The following is a 10,544-nucleotide window of genomic DNA, read 5'->3' as shown; positions in this document are numbered from 1 at the left end:
CATTGTGGCCACTTTGCATCACAGTAACATTCCCCAGAAGCCTGCCCATGACTCGGGACCTAGGCTTATGTTCACGGCAGAGAGCATTATAAAGCCAGGGTGAGTTCAGCTCAATATCAATTGTTATAAAAATTATGACAAGTTACAATTTCTGAAAATTGCATATTTAAGTTTAAATGGAAGACGTTTTAATAAAATATCCCAGATCTCTGTCACTTTGTACTACTGATATTTTATACTCAGAACTGTAACTAGTTTGGACTAAAATCAGAAGCAGAAACTGAAGCCGCACAAGCAAGGGGGTTTCACAATATTTACAACATGGCTGAAACCAGAAAACACAGGAAAGTTGGAATCATCTTTCCCTCCACCCTCAGGCAATACCATGGTGTTTGCCTTCAGCTGAGGCTTTCAAACTTCCTGGTTTAAACTGGAGGGGAATGGCAACAGGGCATGCTGAGTATGGGTTCTTGATTTTGTTCCTTACAACTGAGACATGACGTTGGCAGTTTTCTAAAAAGTTCTGATTTAATTTGGACACACCATAAGAGTTACTGTGTGTGGTGGTCTTATTAATTAAGGTCAGAGTCTTCTGCATCCCCACTGCCTGCTGCTGATGAATGAACAATTTATTTTAAGCCAAATTCAGCACTTTTAGGTCCTGATCCAAAGACCATTAAAGCCAATAGAAATCTTTCCACTGACTAAAAAATCCAAACCAAAACAAAACAAAAATATTTGAAGACACTGGAAGACATCTCATTGACTTTAATGATCTTTCGATCATGCTCATAGTGAACTCGCAGTTCAAGATCTTCAGTTTTTTGTATGCACAATCTACTGAAATGTCCGTGTATGCCAAATGCTGGATGAATACTCTACAGCCACCACAGCTGCCTCTTTCTGTTCAGCAAAGGAAAGTTTCTCACCAGCAGTAAAATAATCTCACTTGATGAAAGTCTAGCTGCTTTACTTTTTTGTCTATGAAAAAGAACAGATCTTATTATAACCCTATTACAGGCGACTGTCTTAAGAGACCAATGAAAAGGGAACATTTCCTTTCTAACTTCTCTAAGCCATTCCGCACACCTTAGTTCAAAGAAGGACTTTATCCTATTTCTTTCTCTTTAGAGAACTACTAATTATTACAATCCAACCAAACTGTGACTTCACCTCTAGAAATAGATTTTTTCTGTGCATGACTTTATTTGTTAAGAGGAAAAACAATACTTGCACATGTATATGTTCAGGGCTAACGAGCAATGCCATCTGTACGGCTGGAATATTTTCACACTCCTTTTCTGTTATACCAAACAAACCCTCTCCAGCTGATTTCTCTCATTGTAGAATGCAAATTGCCTATAAAAGACCTCAGGGTGTGAGAAGACACTTATCAGACAGATATTACACAGGGACTCATACTAACTACACTATCTACTATACACTTTTAAATGCATTAAGAACAAAAAGGTATCAGCAAACCTGCTTTTGTGTGGCTATAGTAATTATAATCTGAGGTATTTCTGTTTGTTAAGACATGTTGCTTAGGAAGCTGATCTTCCTTACTTCAGGGCCAATACTGCACCTACATCATAGTAAGTAAAGTAGTGAGTCTTGAATAAAAGATCTGAGAGCAAAATAAACTAATTTTGCTCCTTCCTTTATTTATATGCAGTAAAACCAGCACCTCTAAATTATTCAGATAGAACCATAGTGTTTTGAACAGCTGTGTCTTATAGCCACTTATTGTAAATATGATACAATATTATAGAAACTTTGCTCATTAACCCCTTGATGCAAGATGTCCTGATTCCCCCAAATTAAATTCACTGTTGGTAACTGACAGGTGCAGTCCCATGGAGCTAACTGATTTGAATGAAAGGAAGTCAGTAATTCAGAGCCAAATAATTTTGCACAGTTGTACCTGTCAATTCAGAGCTGAACTAGATGCAGGGAAAAAAACAGATGTACAGTAAGTAATAATGATCTCGAAGAGGCTCCATTACTGGTGTCTTTCAGCAGAAATTGCCAGAGGTAACTGTGAAGACCAGAATTTATATAATACACACCATTTAGGAATACACTGTGCCAGGCCCCAGGGACACTGCTAGGGTATCCAAAACAGCACTGAGCATCAAGATTTCTCACTTTGGCAGGATATGCCTCTGTAAAGATGATTCTGGAGAATTAGATTATGTGGTTGAATTAAAAAGTGGAATCTTGGTACAGTAATGAATTCGCAGAGCAAACTCACTGTGCTTGGCCAGATTAGTCTCAGGTTTATGTTGCTCACTGATTTCTGCACAATGGTTAGTTCAGTTTGATTATAATTACTTTGCTTTTAAAGGACATTTGTAAAAATCATGGGAAGTAGGATCACAGCAAGTGGAGTTCTCCACAACCTGGCCCTAAAATTCAACTTCCTTGTTCAAACAGGGAAGCCATTAAGGTCTAATCATTTTTAATGCATCATAAATAATCTTCACACTTGCTGTTAAGTTAATTAATATAATCAGTAAAGCCAAATGCATCAAAAATGAAGCTTATTTTGCAAACATGCAAAATGTTCTGCCTCATTGCCTCTCTATTAAAATTAAATGTCATTTTACTAACAACCCTTTCCAAGTTTTAATTTCAATCCTTTTTTATCACAAATCCTACATTTGTTTAAAAACAAAAAAGGTCTCCTCTAAACAAAGATATCCTTGTGTTGTGAAAATAGTCACATGACCGCTAATTAGGCACATAGAGCCCAATCCTGCAAATACGGATGTCCGATCTTGCCAACAAGTATGAGGTCAAGGTACTCAGGGCCATAAGTGGATCAGGATCAGGGCCTTGAATATTACACATTGACCTACATTACCTTGCCACAAATTACTTTTGTGTAAAATCAAAGCAAGATAGGTGGTTCTAAATAGTTTGTTAGTATATTTCCATGACCATGAGCTTAAAATAAAACAGATGCCCATAAAGATGACACTAAACTGGGAGGAGTGGTAGATACGCTGGAGGGTAGGGATAGGCTACAGAGGGACCTAGACAAATTAGAGGATTGGGCCAAAAGAAACCTGATGAGGTTCAACAAGGACAAGTGCAGAGTCCTGCACTTAGGACGGAAGAATCCCATGCACTGTTACAGACTAGGGACTGAATGGCTAGGAAGCAGTTCTGCAGAAAAGGACCTAGGGGTTACAGTGGACGAGAAGCTGGATATGAGTCAACAGTGTGCCCTTGTTGCCAAGAAGGCTAACGGCATTTTGGGCTGTATAAGTAGGAGCATTGCCTGCAGATCGAGGGACGTGATCATTCCCCTCTATTCGACATTGGTGAGGCCTCATCTGGAGTACTGTGTCCAGTTTTGGGGCTCACACTACAAGAAGGATGTGGAAAAATTGGAAAGAGTCCAGGGGAGGGCAACAAAACTGATTAGGGGTCTGGAGCACATGACTTATGAGGAGAGGCTGAGGGAACTGGGATTGTTTAGTCTGCAGAAGAGAAGAATGAGGGGGGGATTTGATAGCTGCTTTCAACTACCTGAAAGGGGGTTCCAAAGAGGATGGATCTAGACTGTTCTCACTGGTACCTGATGACAGAACAAGGAGTAATGGTCTCAAGTTGCAGTTGGGGAGGTTTAGGTTGGATATTAGGAAAAACTTTTTCACTAGGAGGGTGGTGAAGCACTGGAATGGGTTGGACTAGATGACCTCCTGAGGTCCCTTCCAACTCTGATATTCTATGATTCTATGATTCTATGAAAGACAAAAATCTATTACTAACTTGTAAGAAAATAAATGCAAGGTTAGAAACAAATAAATGCATGGTTATTCTTGTGTTCATGTAATTGCACCATTATTTTTCAATTCACAGGCATAGTTCATAACAATCAAATAATATTTACACAAAAGGTACAGAAGAATAACTGTAGATATTTTACTGTCCTCTGTGCTCCAGGGAGGAAAGATTGAAGTTCCACCAGGAACTCCCTAGTATACTGTCGACCTGAGGCTATGGCAGTGATATGCCGAATCGGTATGTTTTTCGATCATGTGTCCAATTAGTGACACACTTTGGGTTTTTTTTTCTGGTTTCCTGTGGCCCCTCAATGAAAGGGAGATTGTGGTGGCATTCTCTCTGCTTGTAGCTGGGCAGTCTCTGAAGACCCTTTCTCTTTTGGTTTCAGCCACCACAGACCATAGGTTAATGCAACCCAAAGGCTACATTCAATGCCTGTTCTAAGACTTATCAAGTTAGATACATGTATATGAAATTTCATGTAACAGTATTCAATGTCCTGCTTAACTGAGAATGTAAGGAGACATACCTTATATTTCAGTTCTCCATAAATTGGTTAAAAGGATTCTTTTTTGTATATGAAGTTAGAGTAATTAGAGAAGAAAACTGCCATAACCCAGGTCTTCCTTGCTCAGGCACAAGTACCAGTGAAGTCAAATGGGAGCTTGAAGTCAATGAGACAAGCAGGAATAAATTATAAAGTTCCAATGATTAGTACCCTATGTTCCTCCTTACGTTCAGTTTCTATTCCTGGTAAGAGTGGTGCTTCATTTCTAACGTAAAGGCTGATCTTTCAACCTCTTATGTGCACAAGTAGTTCTTATATACACAAGCGGTAGGCCTCATACTTCAAGTCACTGCATATACTGATAGAAGTATTTGTTGCAAACCATGTATTGAATACATTGAGGGGTGTTTTGTTTTTCTTTGTTTTTTCTCTCCCTGTTTGTGTACAGATAACAATTTTGATCTATTTATCCATTAATCGTAATTCTTCAAGTAGCTTTTCAATCCTATGTTAGCCTTGCATTTTCTTCAAATATTGTATGGCAGGCACCCAATATTCAGGTGTCAGGATTTGAGCTGCATGACTTGTAATTAAGTCATACATTTCTGTTTCTTTTCTGGAATAGATGACCAAACCTCCATAAACTACTTTCTTTTCCACTCAAGCCAAATTTCTTTTCATTTCCCTATATTAGTGGTTTTGCCGTTGCCCATTGGAGAATCTAAGCGTCTTCCATATAAAGTCAATAGTAATAGTGAAATTCCTAGTGAACATGTGAAGTCTCTAGCTCTTCTACTTTTCAGGGTAAAAGCTCTGCTTGGCGTAGGGTTTTTGTTAAAGTGTTTATACATTTTCTTTTATCTACCAATATACACCTGGCATGAAATCCTGGCCCCACTGAAGTCAGTAACGGCAAAGCCCCGTTCATTTCAATAGAGCTAGTATTTCACCTTCACGCTTTTATTCATCAGACAAATTCTGCTTCCCTCCAAGAGGAATCTCCACTACAGGCTTCAAAATTACCGCTCAGAGACATTTGTATGAATAAAACTTTGCTTGTGTGAATGTTCAGGAGCAGTGCATAATAACGAAGCATGGACTGGCCTAATGAAAACCCTGCTGTTTTCAGAACAGCTTTCCACTATATTTAGCAAGTTCTAGGCCCCAGTTGTGCACCGACCTCCCTGAGCTCATGAGGAACTCCGTGCAGGGTTCTGCCATGGTGGAGCTCGTAGACTGTCAGGAGCCTAGTCCTGGCTGAGACTCATCGTGGTTTTGGTACCCTATTTAAAGAAGCAAAATCCTGGTTATCGCATCAGAAAATACTCAGTTAAAATAAACCAAAACCATACTACGCCCAGAGAATAAATCACTTTTTTAAATTAAAGTTGCTTGGCCATTAGCTGCCAATCCTACAGCAGCTCATTCTAACAGCAAGTTAACTCAAACAGCAGGCAGTAGACAGTACATCACATCTCTGGAACATCAGAGCTGTTTCCAGCAGCCTTCTCATTATTCGGTTTTTATCCTAAAGTTGCTTTCTTCACATCGGAAACAATTTACCCCAGCCAGGCTTTAGATCAGTGGCTTCCTATCGGTGCTCATTCACGTCTAAATGAGTATTTTATTTTAAAGATAGGCCATTCACTCTAAATGAGTTAAAAGATATTAAATGCAGCTCAAGTACTTGAGAGTGAACACACTCCATGAGAACAACGTTAATTTCAGAGCAGGTCAGTGTGCTAAGTAGACGGGCTGAAACTTTTTCCCCCCATATCAAATATGCTTACAGCCATTGGCTCAGGGCCCAAGGCAAAGCCCTCCATGATGCAGAAGTCTTGATTTCCTCTTGTATAGAGGGATGGAGGCATGGATAGATCTGCTCTTCTGGAGGCCCCTGCATCTTCTTTCTACTGAGGAAGTGGGCTCTTCCTACAGAAGATAACATTGTGGATGGGCTTGGGAATAGGCTGCTGGATCTGAACTTTGGAAATGTCTGCTGCAACCATCGGGGTAGACCAAATGGGGCTGCAGACGCAATACATCCTCTGGCTAGTCCCTGCCATTTCCTTCTAAAAAACACATCTGTGCTCCTTATGCACGGGCAATGGGACAACCACTGAAGATACACGGGGGGGAAAGATCAAGAGGGAAGAAGTGAGAATATGGTAGTTCAGCCTTGACAAAGCCATTAAAAGGCTAGCAATAGAGGAAAAGGGTAAGACGTGCTCAGTTATCAACTCCTGAGAAGTTGCTGTGGTCTCTCAACATAAGCACAGATCCAGTGAGCGAAGTGACCCTGACAAGAGTCCATCCTGTAATTCTCCTTTCTGCATTGGCATATTCAGAGTGGGTTTGGAGCCCACTTCCTTGGCATAAAGAGATGCAGTGGCTCTCTATGCAGCTTATCTGCTCCCGCCCCGCCCCATATTGAGGGATCATGGGATTATAGGCTGGAATAAGGACTTGTGCTGCAGCATTGCACTTGCTCTTCAGTGAGGGGGTGATTTAATCCTGCCAACACTGCAGAACAGATGCACGAAGCCCGATTACTCAGGCTTTAGAGAAGTTTCAAGAATTTTACCCTTGATTAAAGTAGAGTGCCTCGAGCTTCTATAGCAAACCTGAAAACGTTAATGCTACTTTAAACTCCACATACACAGAGGACAAAGCACTTGTTGACTTCTATGGGAGCAGGATCTGGCCCAGATATATGAAACATTTCGAAAAGAACCTTGTCTTAAAACAAGAATAAGACTGGACAAAAGTATTTGAGTCAGGGCATTGCTAAGCAATCTTGCTGGTTGTCAGATCTCCAGTGTAATGACATGTCAATTTGATTTCTTTTGTGCATGAGCCCAGAGCTATCCTTGGGCCGAAATTCTTCTGTACTTTAGTTTTTCTTTTGTTCTGATGGCACTTCTCCCAACATTACTTGACAATGAGTGATGCTCCAAAACCCTGATCTTTCACACCCTGTTGGTGACCTATAACTTTTCATGCATAACCTTTGACCTGGGTCCTGACAGTTTGATTTATTGTCCAGTGTTATGATTTATGAGTATCTTCTCAGAATAATTAACGGACAACAGGTGGCGGCATAATAATTTTGATTACCCAGTGGTTCATGAAGCCACTTCAAAGGTGACTTCATTTACTGAATAGGAAAAGGACAACAATTAGAAATTAAACAAAGCAATCCTTTTATGCTTTCGTTTTTCACCCCTTTGTCTGTCAACACAGAAGACTTTATTTAGACGCTCATCTTGAACACCAGGAACTTCAATTCTGTGCAGAAGACAACACTTCCCAGCTCCTGGTTTTGGTAGAACTATTTTTCTGTTGTTGAAAAGAGACTTGATTAATTGCACGTTGTCAGTTTCCATAAACCTGAGGAGCTTTTTTTAAAATCTAGCTTTTGGAAACTTATCACCACCAGAGGCAGAATTTATTCCAAAATGCAAATTTTTGATAGTTTATCTTTTTGCTCAGGCAACTATTGATCACTAAAAGCCCCATCCCACAAGGTGCTGAGCACCCTCAATTCCTGTTTAAGTAAGAGCGCTCAACAACTTGTGGGATCGGGCCCTAAATTACGCCATTGAAGCATTCAGTTCAGGTGATTCAATGACATTATGTTCTCCAAGGGCCCAAATCTGCAACCTTTATTCACAAATGAATAGCACTCACCTGAATATCTGTATTGAAGTCAACCGGACTACTTCCATGAGTGCTACTCAGGATGAGGAAAAGCTGAAGAACTTGAACTCGGGATTGTAGTCATAACAACAAGTTTATTCAACACCCAAATGCAAACCATTACTAGTGGGATATAATTATGGTTGCTTATTGTTCATTCACTTTATAAAATTGATCTAGAATGGAAGGATATTGTTTGCATATTTTCTTCAATTAAAATACCTTTCTTTCCTGCAAGCTGATGGTGGACCCAGATCCTACTGATTTCAACAGTTCCTTTCTTTTTGATCACTAAGTTCCACAACATCCCAATAAAGGCGCAAATTTGCTAACCAGGTTCTGACAACACATTTTATTCTCTTCTATGCATACTTATTTTAGAAGGTCCATCATTTCCCCCATTTAATTCAGTTGATTGTTTTCCATTGTTATTTTCAATAACACCATGTGTTGCTATGGAGATGATGATGATGTGTTCTGTATGGGTGCTGGGTTTCAAGGCCTGATTTTCAGAGCAACTGCAAGTGCTCAACATTTCTGAAAATCAAGCCATCCATTTGTCAAGAACAGAGGTTCTGGATGTATGTTTAAAAGGATAAACATCTGATTGCCAAATAAAATACATACTTTAATGCACGCTATCCAGTCAATCATTGTTAGACATGCCTTTAAAAATATATTAATATTGAAATAAGTAGGTTAATGGTACTATTTCTCAATGTTTACAGAAAGATAAAGGGGCTCAGATGGAGTAAATCAGTGTAGCTCCACTGAAGTTAGTGTAACAACGCCATCTTGCACAAACTAAGGATCTGCCCCCCAAGAGCTCTTCCCTTTCATCTCAGTCTAAAGACAAATCTAAATATTAATAGTTGTTTGCAGGGTTGTTGTAGTTGGGTGGGTCCCAGAATATTAGAGAAACAAGGTGGGCGAGGTAATATCTTTTATTAGACCTTTTCTCGCTAAATATTAATGACATTTAACTACACTCCCCTCTCTGTGTCACAATTCCTCTTCACACCCAAGCAAGCACATGAGAAATGAAGTTTTGTACAGCGCTACAATAGCGATATTGCAGGCTTATCATTTTTAATTGACTTCTTGACTTATAAAAATATTCCTACAATCCTGCTTTACATTGCAGTTTAATAACAGCTTAACACACATCTATGAAATATTCATTCCTGTTACATTCAAATTTTAAAATATCTGATGAAGAGCCTGGTTAATAGATAAAGCAGAATCCCTAGAATATTAAAATCACTCAGGCTTTCCGCAAGGTTCCTCAGTGGAAAGCGAAGAAATTACTACTCTTGTGATCAGAGTTGCTTTATTTTTTTTCCCTCTAGAACTCATAACGACACCCCTGCAACAAAACACTATTACAATAAAGCCAATTTTGTCCTATAGTAGTTTTATCAAACCTTTAATACCACATTAGCTGCTTAATATACAGTAGATGTAGCGATGGAAAACCACTCTCCTCCAGACTCTGTGTTCAATAAAGACGAAGGAATAATTTGCAGCAACTCATTTATCAGATTAAGGTAGCCTCTTTTCAGCTCATGAAATAGCCAAAAACTGATCTGGATTTCCACAAACGTGATAATAATAAATAAAATAAAATAATAGAAATAATGCCTGGATTGATCACAAACAGTTTGCAGCACGTATGGTAATTAACATTTGAAATTCAAACTGGATTGCTTAGTGGTGATCGATCAGGTAAATCACATGATGCTGTTTTTGCTCCTTGATTGGATGATTCACATGTACTTCTGGTGCAAATACTCCCACATGCAAATCTTAAATGGCATGTCTGTGAATATGCACAACTGCAACTGTAATTTGGGCACATTTCAGCAAATATTTGTGCCACTAAAACTTAATTATTCAATGCTGGCATGTGTTTAACCAAAGCAAATTAATTTCAACATCTGACTAACTACTCGTAAAATTGTTTTTGGTTTGTTTGTTGGTTGATTTTGGGGTTTTTTGTGTGGGCAGTATTCATCCAGGTATAATTCTGTTTTATCCTACAATTTTCTATTTTGATTTTCTATTTTATTCTACAAGTAGTTCACAGAGAAAACTATTTTTCAAATAAAAGCTTTTAGTAACAAGAAATCTGCATCTAGCAAATGTACATACATGAATTAAGGGGCACAAATTCTGCATTCCTCCTTTCTTTGAATCCTACTGACCTCTTTGGTTTGATTCTCACTCGGGAAACTAGTTTACCTTTAAAATGGTAGATGCTCTTGAATCATGACGTGATGTTAGTACTTTGTTCCCTGTCAATTTTTAAATTAATTATCTGGAAGCAACCAGCAGTTACTTTTTGGCCATAGACTTTTTGATTAGAAGCTGTGACCCTTTTTGCCTTTTTGGCATACTCAATACAACACCAGTGACCCCTGACACCTGATTCAACTAAAAGTAACTCCCAGACAGATCTTTCATATTCAGCAATCTCTTTGTTACACTGGGATGCTTATCCACATCATTCCTTAAAATCAACTTTGTTCGTCTCCTCTTCACT

Source organism: Trachemys scripta, chromosome 10, assembly GCF_013100865.1.
Source record: "Trachemys scripta elegans isolate TJP31775 chromosome 10, CAS_Tse_1.0, whole genome shotgun sequence".
Classification (NCBI taxonomy): Eukaryota; Metazoa; Chordata; order Testudines; family Emydidae; genus Trachemys; species Trachemys scripta.
This window is presented reverse-complemented; position numbering follows the sequence as displayed.